We start from the raw sequence: 16,223 nt of genomic DNA, 5'->3' as shown, positions 1-16,223 counted from the left end.
ACCAGATAAGAGATTTATCACATTTTCTGTAAGCCCCACAGTGTCAGAGAAGATGCAAAGAGAGGCATATCCAAAGGGGCCTTCAGAATGGGAAGAAGAAGCAATTGTAGCAAGACTTTCATGAGTGAGTGCCAATTACCTGACAGGATCACTTCCCCTCACCCAGAGCTCAGATAAAATCCCAGGGGAGGAAGATGGGAGAACACCAAATTGACTAAGATTAAGTTTCTGACATCTAAAAGGTGGGATTTTATACGAAAAATTACATTAAGCTTTAGGGAAAAAAATGAGGGAAGTTACATTTCTTACTCCCCTGAGTTTATAGACCTGGCTTTTACTCATGCAAAGTGCCCAGTCCAGAGTTTGCATAAGGTGCTCAATGAATGTCAGTCCCTTCCTCTCCTCCTCTCATCTCCTAGATCAACACAATCAGAATTTTGAATGGATATTTAATATCACCTACTAGATACAGAAGCTGGCAAACATTTTCTGTAAGGGCAAATAGTAAATATTTTAGGTTCTGCAGGCCACCCTGTCTGTTGCAACCACTCTCCTTTGCCCTTGTAGCATAAAATTAGCCACAGACAATATGTAAATAGATGAATATGGCCATGTTCCAATAAAATTTTATTTACAAAAACAAACAATGGCGTGGGCTTGGCCAGCAGGCCATATTTGCTGACCCCAGGACTAGAAGAAGTGAAAGTGACTTAAAGCACTGTTAAAATAATGATGAGAGAATATAGTCCTGAGCTAAGAAGGAAGCATAGGAATGGAAAGGTGTTAAGTACTGGCGGGAAGAGGAGGCAAACAGCTAAGAAAGAGGGATAGGGGAACAATTCAAAATGGTTTCTCCCCTAGTAGACTGAAAGAATGGAGTGTTACTGATGAAAATGGAGTACTTGGAAAAAGTTTGGAATCCAGAGAGAGAGGAGGGGCTTTCCTAGTGGTCCAGTGGTAAAGAATCCACCTTCCAATGCAGGGGACGTGGGTTCTATCCCTGGTCAGGGAACTAAGATCCCACATGCTGCGAGGCAACTAAGCTCGCGCGTCACAACTCCTGAGCTCGTGTGCCTCAATGAGAGAGCCCATATGCCACAAACTACAGAGCCCACACGATCTGGAGCCTGTGTGCCACAACTAGAGAGAGAAAAACTCGCATGACACAACTAGAGAGAAGCCCGCGTGCCTCAACTAAGAGCCAACGTAGCCAAAAATAAATTAAATAAATAAATAAATAAATTTTAAATTTGAAAAAAAAGCAAAGAGAGAGGGTATTATAAACCCCTCCCTTATCACAAAGGGTCTTGATGCCCCAACATATGTGTAAAATTCAGAGGCAGAAAGAGCCTAGAAAAATGAGTTCCTGCAGATTCAAGCTCCAACATTCCAACAGTCAGAAGGGTGGAATATAATATTTCACTAGTGCTGTCTTGACTCTATGATAAAGTCACGGCTAAAAAGTCTTGAGTTCCTTTTTTGAACAATTTGCTAAGTCCAACCCCAACCAATTGCCTTATTGAACTCATACTCTCCAGGACCACTAGGCAAACACCCCAATTCCCCCAGGGCTAAGGGTACCAAATAACTAGGGGCAGCATCTGTGCTCCAGACTCAGCAGAATATTCAAATTAACCAATCCCCAGGGATCCCAGGAAACCTAACTACCCACCCCACCCCCACTTGCTATACATAAGCCACCGTCTTCATTTTCAACCTGCGGTGACGTTGTCCCCAGGTGCAACCCCTCACGCGTTAGACTTCTTTCCTCTAGAGCTGTAGATAACACAGGGTTCTGGCTTTCATTGATCTGAGTGTCACTGCGCTGTGTCCCACCATCAAAAGAATCGTAAATCTTATAAAGCAGACAGTTACCTTAAAATGTTGATGTGAAGGGTGGTAAAAGAAGAAAACTCCAAATCTGATTTCCCTCCAATGTCTATTTCAGTCAAACAGTGGATACCCCACCCTGCATGCATGACACAGCACTTGACCAAACCTTTCCAAAGGTTCTCCAAAGCAGACACAAACATTTGGAGAGAAAACAGAAACAGAATTTGCCATTAGATTATCACAGTACATCTGTTTTTTAAAAATCATTGCCACAATGTTCCTATCAGGAGGCAGGTGTGCTTCTCCTAAAAATGCAATCAGCAAATCATGCCAAACAAGTTAACAGACTCTCCTTGCTGGAAACTGGAGGGAACTTTGTTAGCGGGTACTTTCTGCCCATGACTGTCACACGTAAATCACTGATGAGGGCTGTGAAATCCCCTGCAAGTAAATTTGAGTGCTGTCCCTGCAGTATAACTGTTCCACAGTCATTTGTGATTTGCTCTCTGTAAAACTTGCTTCTTGCCACCTGTTCCAAATTTGTCACCCTTAGTTTACATTACCTAAAACTGTAAATTAGATCGACACTAAGCATGCAAGTTAAGATTTTACTTCCATCAATAAATTCCCTCGTAACCACCAATCTAGACATTATGTAGCTTCTGCCTGCCGTCTGTCACCTGCCTCCTTTAATAATACTCTGGCTGCCCCTCACTTCTGTTTCCTAAGCAATGATTGAAATCCCCTTCATATTCTGTCCTATCTTGTCCCTGTGAACATGATGCTGTTCTCTGTTTACCAGCTTTTACTTCCGGTTCATTTTCTGGCCTTTTCCTTTACTGATGCCAACTTGGTGTTTTCTTCCTTCCATATTCAGAGTATTCAAACACACGTCTCATTGTTTGACCTCTTCACTAAAATAACTCCCCAAATGCTCATACCTGGGCCCCCCCTCACATCCTAGAAATGAAAGATTTTATCTTAAGAACTAACAGAAAGAATATGAACATTAGAATCCTGGCCCTATTATTTATCAGCTTAATAGCCTTGGTCAAGTTGCTCTAACTCTCTAAGTCTCAGTTTCCTCATCTATAAAATGGGAATAAGAAAAGTTACCTACTGTGTAGGATTAATTAACAGATTAATTGAGATGTAAAGCAACTAACATAATGTCACGTGTGTAATTGGTACCCAATCAATGTTATTTATTGTAAATAGTTATTTATAAACTAATCTATGTTCTAATTTAGTTTAAATTATGGCCTATTTACCATTTACAGAAAGGATTCTCAATACTGTTATTTTTCCCCAATAATGATTTTATTACTCCATCATATTATTTTATATCCACATGTGTGTTTTGAATATATGTTGAAAATCATAGTAATTATAAGGCCAAGGGTAGAAAAAGAAGCAAGATCTTTAATGTGAAGAGACAACACACAAGCTGGGCCACAAACTGGGATCTTTTAGTAACCACCAGTTGAAAGCTAATTTGGAAATCCTGATAAATTATACTGCATTTTGACTCTTCTTGGGGAACTTCAGCCTGAGTTCAGAAGCTGCTGATTCAGCTACAGTGAAGGTATGAATTTACACTTAGTTTGGAGAGTAGAAAACACCACCATCCTTGAGATTATTTGTGTTGTATGAAGCAACGTGGGATCAATAGTATTTAATCTAGATTAGTTTATTCCTTTTGCTCTTTCCCTATAGTATGATGTCAAGTACTGCCCCAGGTGAGCCACCACTGAGGACCCACAGGTGGCTGCAGCCGAGATTGTGCTGCCCTTCACTCAAGACAGCCTGCTTACAGCCTGTGAACATGTGACCCAAAAGCCCTCTTCTTGGGGCTCAACGGGAGAAAATTTATTTCTACCTTTCCCAAGGCCTATTGACTGCCTAGATTCACTCAGGACTGAAGCTTTGATTTTAAAAAGTCACAGTCATTTGTCTTTTTTAAAAAAATCCATATCTTACAACTCTAAGATTTAACCCTAAACCCCAATGTAAATTATGGACTTTGAGGGATAATTATGTGCCAGCAAAGTTTATCAATTTTAACAAATGTACCCCTCTAGTGGGTGATATTGATAAGGAAGAAGACTATGAGTGGGCTCAGGGGTATATAGGAAATCTCTACCTTACACTCAGTTTTCCTGTGAACCTAAAACTGCTCTAAAAAATCAAGTCTATATATATATATGAAAATACATATAAAAACATATCAGTCCATAGCAGAGCCCTAATATAATAATTGATTCAGGCAAGGACCATCAACAATGAACAATCCAAAAAAGGAAATTAAGAAAAAAAATCCCATTATAATAGCATCAAAATGAATAAAATACTTGGAATAAACTTAACCAAGGTGAAAGACTTATACACTGAAAATGATAAAACATTGCTGAAAGAAATTAAAGAAGACACACATAAATAGATAGATACCCCATATTCATGAATTAGAAGATTTAATATTGTTAAAATGTCCATAATACCCAAGGCAATCTACAGATTCAATGCAATCCCTGTCAAACTCACAATGGCATTTTTTGCAGAAATAGAAAAAACAATCCCAAAATTCATATAAATTAATATGAAACCACAAGAGACTTCTAATAGCCAAAACAATTTTGAGAAATAACAAAACTGGAGGCCTCATGCTTCCTGACTTCCAAACATATCACAAAGCTACATTAATAAAAAGAGTATGGTACTGACATAAAAGTAGCCATACATAGCCAGAGGAATAGAATAGAGAGCCAGAAATAAACCTAAGCATAAACAGTCAAATGATCTTTCATAAGGGTCCAGGACTACACAATAGGGATAGGAAAATCTCTTTAGAAAACTAGGCATTCACATGCAAAAGAATTAAATTGCATCCTATCGGGCTTCCCTGGTGGCGCAGCGGTTGAGAATCCGCCTGCCGATGCAGGAGACACGGGTTCGTGCCCTGGTCCGGGAAGATCCCACATGCCGCGGAGCGACTGAGCTCGTGAGCCATGGCCGCTGGGCCTGCGCGTCCGGAGCCTGTGCTCCGCAATGGGAGAGGCCACAACAGTGAGAGGCCCGCATACGGCAAAAAAAAAAAATAAATAAACTTTAAAAAAAAAAAAAATTGCATCCTATCTTACACTATACACAAAAATCCATTTTAAATGAATTAAAGACTTAAGCATAAGACCTGAAACTATAAAACTCCTAGAAGAAAGCATAGATGAAATGCTTCATAACATTGGTCTTGGCAATGATTTTTTGGCTATGACACCATAAACACAGGTAACAAAAGCAAAAATAGACAAGTGATACTACATGAAACTGAAAAACAGAAAAGGACACAATCAATAGAATGAAAAGGCAACTGGTGAAATTGAATATTTGTATCCAAAATGCATAAAGAACTCCCACAACTCAACAGTGAAAAAAGCAAATAACATGTATAAAAAATGGGCAAAGGACTTGAATAGATTTTTCTCCAAAGAAGGCTTAAATATGGCCAACAGGTATATGAAAAGACACTCAACAACTTTAATCACCAGAGAAATGCAGATCAAAAATCACAGTAGTGAGATATCATCTCATACCTCTTAGGATGGCCATTATCAAAAAAAACCAAAAAGCAAAAAACAAAAACACAGAAAATAAGTGTTTGTGAGAATATGAAGAAATTGGAAATTTTGTGCACTTTTGGTGGGAATTTAAAGTGGTGCAGGGATTTCCCTGGCCGTCCAGTGGTTAAGACTCCATGCTCCCAATGCAAGGGGAGCATGGTCTTCAATTTTAGGAATATCTGAGATTTCACATGATCAAACTGCCTTGTTGCTATAATATTATTAAGAATTCTTCTTAACAAACATAATAAAAGAGAGGGAACTTTATATAAATGTCTGTGTATATGTGAGAGGTGTATGTAGGTATTAAAGGCACATACATACACATGTTATATGAAAAACCATACTTTATAAGATCTGTAGATAAAAATAAGCAACAATAAAAAGCAAAAAGGATATCATGGCATCACTACTTTCTCACAATTTTTACCACTCAGAACACCAAAAATAAAGAAATGAACACTGGATTAAAATGTTGAGTTTTAAATTCTACTAGTTACTACTTAGTACCACATATTTGTAAGGTATCTGTGTATATAAGAAACTGTTTTTAATATATAAAATATACTTTAATTCATAAATCTGCAGCATAAACTCAGCCTACCTAAGAAATATTATTCTGAGACCCTGAGGTTTCTGATTAAAAAACTGTAGGTAGTTGAAGCCATAACTGCTTTGAGACTTCCTGCAAAGTAACTACATAGGTGAAAAGAGGGCAAAGGACTGTTTCTGACACAAAAGAACCCCTCTGAAAAATAGCTCTCTAAAAATATATGAAAAGCATTCCAGGCTTATGCAGACAATGGAATGCTGATTTGGAAAATATAAGTGTAAGAAAGGACAATGACAGATTAAAACTCATTAAAATTAAATCAGCTCATTGTATAACCTTAGCTAAAAGGAAAATTATTCTTTTATAAAAACATGTAGCCTCCAACTTACTACTATATGTATTTAAAGTACTCCCTTCAGAATCTTCCTCGCTTAAGTTGTAAGGAAGATAATGTTCCTTACTAATCTTCATTTGCTTTAAACTAAGAGCATAAGTGCAAATTCTTAACTAGATCAATGCCCTTCTAGACTTTGAGTAAATTTCAGACTCAATCCAAAATAACAGTCCTGTGATCTGCTGTGGTCACTGCCATATCTTCAGCCCAGAGCACAAAGTCTGGCATACAAAAAATATTTACTGAATAAATAAATGAATGAATGAAAAAAAACACATGCAGGCTCCCTTTTTTCCCCCTTTATATGCAGTAGTCCAGCAAGACACTTCTCAGGTATATTAGTGTCTATTCTTATTTCTACACTGTAGTAGTCTAGAGAAAAAAATAAATAAATAGCAAGGCATCCAGCCATCCAGGACACATGAAAAACTTTGAGACTTTGACCATCAGTCACTAGGCTGAACAAAAAAGGAGGCAAAACTGTCATCATGGTCTCTGTGGGAGTTTTATGTGGAATTCTAATTAACCAACCCTCATTTTCTTTTCAGATATCGAAAAAAACAATCTGACTAAGGTTCCTAAGGAATTTGGAAGGAAAATATGAATTTATATTTGGCATACATTAAAGGGGCCTCCCTGCAGATTCTTCGGGAGACGATTCAAGCATCTGTTTAAAACATTTTTCTTTAAGTCTTGAAATTGAAATGCAACTCATCAGAAATCAACCCCCCTTGAAAATATCGACTTACAAAACAGAAAACTGTAGCATTTCAGTGTCTTGGGGTGGATCACAATAAAGTCTAGATGATAAATTTTTGAAGCACAGATCCCCTTTGTAAGTCCCTATTTCATGGCCATCCCCTCGTGAACTGTAAGCTCCAGGAAGGACCTGTTAATGTTGGCTTGGTCACTGCTCTTTCCCAAGAGTTAGTGGGGTAGCTAGTACTCAGGAGGAAGCCAGTAAATATGTTAAGTTTCTCCTAGTAACTTCTTCCTAGACATAGCAAGAAACGGAGAAATGAACAAGATCGGCAAACTCCAACGGAGGACTAGGAGGCTTTTGACAGAGGAGCAGAAAGAGAAAGAAGAGGAGTAAATCATCATCCTTCTGTTAACTGCTGCCTAGATTTTCTCTCTTCTCTGAAAACACACACACACACACACACACACACACACACAGAGACAAACAAAACAAAACAAAACAAAAAACCCTCATGATAATAATGGTAGTAAGAGTGGCATAAGATGAGAGAACACACAGATCCATTTCCCGGGTTTCTTTTGATCTTTAATAAGGCATCACATTTGTGTGATTTGATTTAGGTGTCAATAATCTGCTGGAGAATCTGTGAATCACTTACCTGTGGATTTTGGAAAAATTCATAAGCAATCAATCAACACAAGGATGGGCATCAGAATGCAGTGTTTCTTGCTGAGTTGTTTGTCAGTACTCATGCTTTAAAACCTATTAAGTCTGCTTAAAAATTTGAAACCTGTACAGATGTCCACACACAGGATGAGAAGGGTGCAATGTAAAAGCCAACAGAACCGATGTTTCGATTTTAGACACATGTTCATTTGGAAAACATCTGTGGCAACCAACATGGGTGAAACACAGAAGCCCCAAAGCCTCCCAGACAGACTGGTGCCTGTTCCTACCTGTGAATGATTCTGAGCCAGGATCTTGATGTTAACATGCTTTCTCCAGCTTTGGTAATTATTCCACTAGGCTGCGTAAAGCCTGTTTTCACACAGGAACACAATTAACATAGGTAACTGCGTGTAAGCAGATATGTACCCTTCCATTGGCTAGTCACAGTATCACCCATGTTCCAAAGCACCAAATTCTCTATGCAGGGATACACTTAACATGTCATCATTGATGTAATTAGCATGCTTAGGGCTCTTAAAAATGTATAAATGCATCAAATTTTCACTAGAGACTTTTGTTCTTATCCAAGTCTCTACCATCACCTGTGAATTACAATAGAAGGTAATTGGAACACAGTGTTCAACAGGAACATGTTGAAATATAGAGCTACCTCTCTACAGCATTAACTAGGGAGACAGGTGCAGATTTCCAAGCTCTCTCTGCCATTTCCTGAGTTTCTGTTCACACAGTAACTAAAGAAGTTCAAGTGCATGAGCCTGAACTAGTCACAATGGAATGATGACACAAACACATTAAAAGCAAGGAGTGTTCCACATAATTCAGACAAAGCAATTCAAAACACAATACAGAATTCAGAGACTTTCAGCGCTCACTTGTCTGCACTGAAAGCAGCAAGAGCAATATTGATTTTATTTATTTATTTGCATCTTGATCCGAACACTGTAAATTCACCTCCCAAACACAATAAATAATACAATAGGGTTTCTGAAAAGCAGCTTCAGAACTCCAAGGAAAGAGGAAGAAAAATAAAATGAGGTCAGAGGTGAAATTAACACACAAAATGCATACCACGAAGTCTAAATGTGGCACTGAGCTTGGCAGTAACACAAAGATGCATGATGCCCTTGTTCAGGAGAAGCACAGCAATTCCTGGTAAGCAGATGGATGGCTACCAAATTAATTCAACCTGCTTTAGAAAGGTACCTTGTGATTTATATTCTCCACTGGATTTACTTTCCTAGTAAAAGTAGACTAGCATTATTCAGATTTTGAATTACCCAATAGTATGTGATAAAATCACATTTTTGGTCATGATCAACAGCTGGTTTTAGAATAGAAATTATTAAAATGTATTGCACATTGGATAATTATGGCTTCATGAAATTTTTATTTTAATTATACACTGTATATATAGTATATATGTATATGTATGTGTGTATATATATATATATATATATATATATATATATATATACAGGGTTGCGAATTTTTAAAATTTCTTTCTTACTGTGGGTTATGGTCAAAAAAATGTTGAAAGTCCCTGAGCTAGTCTGATGAAGTCTCTTCTTCCTTTCACTGGGCAACAACAGGAAAGCAGACATGAAAAATGCCCAGAACTGAGATGAGGGAGAGAGGTCTGTGCTTCTGTGCCCTGATCGGTGAGGAAAGCAGCTGTACATTTGAGGCAAGTTCTCTGGAGGGTTCTGAGTGAGGTTTTATAGCCGCAGCAAGTCCCAGAAGACAATTATCTTCAACTGCTCTCTTGCTATTACTTTTGATGAATTTTAATTAGTAGTATTAAGAAGATAATAGATATTAAAGTTACTTTTAAATCACAAGTCAGTGATAATACTGACACCTGCTTCAGAGCCCAGCTGGGGAGAACCTGGAACTGGGTAACTGCTCACCCACAGCCCTTCCAGGCACAATCAACTCCCTCAACCCATCCTCCATGCCTCCTTTGGGGTCCGGACAACATCTTCTTACGCACATCCATCTCCCTCGCTAGACTGAGAACCTTCAGAGGTAGAGACTGTGTCTTTCCAGCAGCAATCACACTGCCTGGCATTTTGTAAACACTCAAAGAGTATTTGTGGAGGGGATGAAGGCATAGATGAGTCACTGGAGAGTTGCTGTCACTCCTGTATTTCTCTGATGCAATCAAAATTTGTTTTCATAATGAGGAATCCCTGATATTCCAAGATTCTACAATGTTTTCAGAATTGAGAGAGAAAGGAAGCTTTCGTGTTAGTTTCATCTATTCTAATTTTTTAAATTTGTCATTTACACTAATCAAGGATGGAAGATGAGTCTCAAGTCACGGGCTGACCCTTGGGGACTGGCGGCAGCTCCTGGAGTGCCATGTGAGAAAGGATTCCCAGGCTGGCTCAGGGCCAAGCTGGCCGAAGTGAACATCAGAACTGTGGAGCCCGTGAGGAGATGACAACCGCCCACATGTCATATCTGCCATCTCCAAATACCTAATCGGAAGACCCAAATATTCGTCTGTAACAGGTACTGAAAACTGGTTTTGTTTAAAGTAGCACTCCCAATCTTCCCAGCTCCTCCCAGGAAACAGCTAACTATAAGAAGCTTGGGAAAAAGCAAGGTAACGTCATGATTATTTCACTCCAATTTCAGTATTGACACTACTAGATGGTACAAATCATTAGTTCCAAAGCGGGAGAGATGACCATGGAATGTATTATATCACAATCTCTTCTCCCTGGAACGGGATAGAGGAAGAGAAAGACAAGGCACATGAAGGCTGTTACTTCTAAAACAAGTACTTCATAATTTCTACTTAATAGCAATTTTTAAAAATGAAATGAGCAGCTGTGGGAATTATAAGAGACTTGTCAAAACTTTTCAGTGTTTGTTATTTCTTGATAGGCAGCGACCCTCTATCTCCTCCAGGATCTTCAGGGTTGAAACAGGGTAACCAGCCATCTTAAATGCTCCACGAGATATACATTTCAAAGAAGGTCTTTTGTTTTGCTTCATTTTTCTTAGATCCATGTTTATATCCAAGATCTCTGTGAAGTAGAAAGCAATGCACTCTAGAGGAAATTGTTTGCAAACCAAAGAGAGAATTAAGAATTACAGGTCAGAGCCATTTGCTTGCAGTTATAATGAAAATTCATGGTTAGATTTCAGAACACTGCTTGATCATTACAGCATTGTTTGTGGTGTGTCAGCTGAGAAATTAGAGAATGGATTCTTCATCTCACTCATACCTCCGAGTAGTTTTGAGCAAAGGTGATCTGGCAACATTCAGAGGAGCCCTGCTAATGTCCTCTGGGGTGCAGAGAAGCTTCTGGATAGAAAACGGGCAACAGCGGAAGCTATTACACCGCACCATGGGACTCAGCTAAGTTAGGGAGAACATTGTTTCAGAACAGCATTATTCCCGAGAAGCACATTAAAGCCCACGTGATGGCAAGCATCCTGCTCCAGAGAGAGAGGACCTTTTGTACAGAAAATATAAAGAAATCTTTTTTAAAAAAAAAAAGAAAAGAAAGAAAGAAATTGCAAAGCCCATTCAGGGCTTCATTTAGTCCTACAAGAACTTTCCACCTGTCCCACCTCCTTGGCCTCAGACTGCAAGGAATGTGTAGAAAGCAACACTCAGGCAGCAAACTGTAGCTCATAGAAGGAAGGCTAACTGGTTTGGGAAGGAGAGGATGGATAAATAAAAGATCTGGGTGGAGCCCATCAGGTTAAACGCAGGTAGAGTGGAAAGGAAAGCTGGTAACAATGCAAACATACAACAGTCAAAAGGAAAGAAAGAAAGAGAAGAGATCATAAGATACAAAGGCAAAATCAGAACCGAGACTGGCAGTTTAGAAGAAAAAAAAAATAGCACTAAAATCAGGAGCTATTGGAAAATGTATTATTAGAAAAGTAATAAGAACACAGCATCTGTAAAACAAAAGCCCAAACTAAAGTGATAAACAGCAACCACAAAATGAAATTAAAAGGACCATAATAGATAAATTAAAAATTAGAAAAAGAAAGGGGTCTTCAAACTTTCCTGTAAAGGGTTCGACAGTAAATATGTTAAGCTTTGCAAGACACACAGTTTCTGTCACAGCTCTTCATCTCTGCTGTAATAGATTATATATGTAATATATTAACAGTCATGGAGTGTTTAGAATAGGGCCTAGGCACAGTCATTGGCTGTTATTATCAGTAGTATCAAGACATATCCAAATCAAGTTATGGAACTTCAAAGATAAAGAGAAACAAATCATTCCCATATTGAAGCAGAAAAAGTTACTCAGAGTGGGGGAAATCAGGCTGGCCTCATGCTTTTTCACTGTAATATTCAATTCCGGAAATCGACAGAACAGTGTCTATAACAATGAAGAAGCAACATGTATAACCAAGAGTAGTACACCCAGCCAAGCTGTTCATGCATGAAGGCAATAGGCAGTATTCTCAAATATGAAAGAACTATGAGAAGTAGGAATTTATAACCACTTCGCTAAAAAATAAAGTAAATAAAAATTTTAAAACTAAATGACAATAAAATTCAACCAACCAAGTGACAAATTAAAAAGCAAACTCAGTAATGGGAAAGTCATGGCAAAAGAACTAGTGCTGAGCATTGCTTCCATCTAAATAGAGAACTCAGAATGATTAACAGAGGGATTCACATTTGCAGAACAAAATGTAATGCTACAATGCTGACAAAGAAAAATAATCTGAAACAAAAATCAGGAGGTAGAGTGAGGGAAGGGAAAGTGAAAAGAAAAAGAGTCCTTATCACTTCACCTTTCCCATCAGTTTGCCTATCAAATACTATTTAAAGTTGAAATATATAATTTTAAAAGATTATGATTCCAATCTTGTAAAAGCTTTTCTACTATTAGTGGGATGACATCAGATTTATTATTCTTATTGATTAGAAACACTGGCAATTCCTTAAGTTTCACTTTAGCTTCTTTTTCTTCTAAAATGTAAATAAATTAAAATAAAATGAAATGTGGTATTTAAACAGAGGATGATTGCATTATTTCAAAATTATTTTTTGTTTATCCATTCAACCATTTGTCCATCCACATTGTATATATCCAGAAAAACATGTATAGAATGATATTCACCAACTTATTTTCGGGTGGTTCAATTTAGGGTGATTCTTGATTTATTCTTTGCACTTTATTCAATTATGTTTTTTGACAAGCAATACGTGGAACTCCTAGGTGCCCACCAAAATGTTTTCATACTTCCTTTCTGCACCCACAGCTAAGCCACATTTGCCAAACTCTCTTGCAGCTACCTGTAACCATGTGCCTAAGTTCTCTTGGGTAGAATGTGAGCAGAAGTAATGTTCAACTTCCACCTGGTATGACCTTTAACTTCTTTCTTCTCCTTCCTGCCTGGTAATCAGATCCAATTTAGAAAGCATGTATTGTAGATGGCAGATGTGTCAGGACATATGTCTGAAAAAGTGTATGGAACAGAGGCATTGAACAGCCAGAAACATTCACCGCGGTTGTATTACATGAGAGAAGAACAAAGGTTGTGTTCTTTGAGCCATGTCTTTATGCGTCCCGTTTCAGAGCATCCTATATATTTTTTTGGTATAATTAATGTAAGCATGTGTTATTTTAATCAGAAAATAAATAAGAAGCCCACAATCTAAAAACACAATCAAACTAATCTAATAATAAATAAAATCCAGGTGAAACTCCCAACACAGAGTCACAGATTCCAATTAGTCTGGCAATAGTGTGAGAACAAATGTGGCTGCCGCCATCATGACTAAGGACAACTGAGGATGGACATTTCACCAGCTGGGAGACCTAGTGTTCATGACACTTCCTGCTCTCATGGATCTTCTGAACTGAATTCATCTTTGAGACTTGGTTTTTTTGTTCTTTTTTTGGAGGTAGCCTGCTTTATGATGTTTCAGATCCTTTGAGAATATGTTTCCTCTAAATTCAGAAGGATTTTAATAAACTCTAATATTATGCTTGCTACTCAGATATTTCACTTGGTTCTATGTAAGCAGTTGGATCTAGACAAACCTGTGTTCTCTAAATACTATTTCACCATATTTTGAAAATTAATCTTGATGTAGATCATTTTTTCATGGATTAATTAAACTCATGTCCAGAACATAGTTTGGGAAACATTACCAATACACCATTCATTGTGTTTTGACATGCATTAAGAAACTACAGCTCCATGTCAGTGTATAGGGCTATTGAAGGCCAGTGAAATTATTTAGATCATTTGCATATTAATCCTGGAATCAAGGTATTTATAGAAAAAAAAAATCTGAAAACTGGAAGGGGCCTCAAGAGGCCATTTCATCCAGGTTCTTCCAAGTAAAGTATCAAATATCTTTTGTAAACTTTTTAATTAAGCTGCAAGATGACAGTTTTCCAGCTTTTATTTATCACCAGAGATAAATGGGTTTCAAAGAATCACTGAGGAGAGGAACGTGGGAGGTTAAAATAAAAACTCTCATTTAGTTCTCTTCATACATCTGCCCCTGAAAACTATTTTTTGAAGTCCAAAAAAAAAAATTTTTTAATTTTATGAAAGAACAAATTGGAATATGAAAGGCATGAGAATCCTAAATGTCTGGCTCATTTCCTCTCAAGAAATAGAAATCTTTCAACAACGTGTTTATAAGTTACAAGCCAGACACAAACACTAATTTCTCAGTCCAGAGATATCCAATTTCCATTATAATGCACTTAAATCTCTGCAAACTAGAGTGTTTTTAGAAACCATGCCAGTCTAAGATGTCTGAAACAATGTTGCCTGATTCTTTTCCGAAGTTAGCTTTCTACCAATTAGCTATTATTTCTAGCGAGTACTCAGCCCCCTCAAAGGTAACCATTCTATTCCCTTTATTCCTATCTTATTAATTTTGACATTTTTCCTTTTATACATTAAGGTAGCAATAGCAGCACGATCAACTTCATCAAGCAGAGAAAGATACTTCCAACTTGAAATCTAATTAATTTTTCATGTTCATTATCTTTTGAGTGTTTCTTGCAAAAGGACATTATCTGCTCCTCTTTTCATGATAATTGATGCAGTTCTTCCCCCACCTTTTTATTTTTTCTAATAGGTGAGGAAAGACCTTTAATACTTATACTTACAATCTTGCCAGTAAATTTTTAAAGGATAAGTATTAAATATGTCATTCAAGATGTATAATGTGTTACAAAAATCAGATCCATTAGAATAAGACACTCATTAAAGGGTAAGTTGAAAGAGTTTACAGAAATACACCATTCCTTTATGAAGCACTGAATTACTAATATGAAACATGGTGACATCCATTACCCTTACATTTTTAAGAACTCATATAAACAAGAAAATTATTTTAGTGAAACTATGACAAACAATACACTGAGTATTTTTAAACCCTGGCACCCACTTAGATATAATAAGCTAGTTTAAAGGAAGAATGAATGTTAGGAGAAGAAAGGTGAGTGTGTGTGTCTGTGTTTTAGCAAAGAAAGGGGAACTATTCTGAACAATCAAAGCTACTTCATGTACCTAAAGAACTAGATGTACATTAAAAAGAAATAAATAGTAAACAAATACAAGTCTTCCTTGACCTACCATGAGGTTACATCCCAATAAACCATTATACATTGAAAGTATCATAACTCCAAAATGGGTTGAATACACCTAAATAGACCAAACATTATAGCCTCGCCTATCTAAACATTCTCAGAACACTTACATTGGCCTACAGATGGGAAAATCATCTAACACAAAGCCTATTTTATAATAAAGAGGTGAATATCTCACATACTTTATTGAATACTATACTCAAAGTGAAAAAACAGAATTGGTTGTATGGATGCAGAATGGTTGTGTATCCATTTTTTGCCCTCACGATCACGTGTCTGACCGGGAAGGGCTGCCACTGCCCAGCACGATGAATAAGTATCAGACCACATATCACTGGGCTGGCAAAAGATCAAAATTCAAAGGACGGTTTCTACCGAATGCACATCACTTTCACACTGCCATAAAGTCGAAAAATTATACGTCGGACCCTGTCTGTATTTCATAAAAATTTTTACGATTTTTTTAACGCTGGCATAAAAAAAGTAGAAGTGAGGGAAAGTTTGCCATTTGACATTGGAAAACAATTCTTTGTAATATACATACCTACTAAGTATGTCAGCTAAAGGTATGTCTGAGACTGTTAGAGAGTGCCAGCATCCATCCTCAGCCTACCTACTCTGATGGGCCAGAAAGACACAGGTCACTAATAGGGAGAGGGCACTCATATGTTTTCAATGAAAAGGAAAGAGAGTCTTCTATATCCAGAGAGAAAGGAGTAAAGTATAAGTCAGCAAAAGTTAAGGGAATCTCAAGCAGTGGGTCAGCAGGTCCCTTAAACAATGCCTGGGTTAAAGAAAAGGGGGGACTGGCAGGGAGGGTTGAGCACGTGCC

Source organism: Kogia breviceps, chromosome 16 (genome assembly GCF_026419965.1).
Source record: "Kogia breviceps isolate mKogBre1 chromosome 16, mKogBre1 haplotype 1, whole genome shotgun sequence".
Classification (NCBI taxonomy): domain Eukaryota; kingdom Metazoa; phylum Chordata; class Mammalia; order Artiodactyla; family Physeteridae; genus Kogia; species Kogia breviceps.
Note: the sequence above shows the minus strand (reverse complement) of the source record.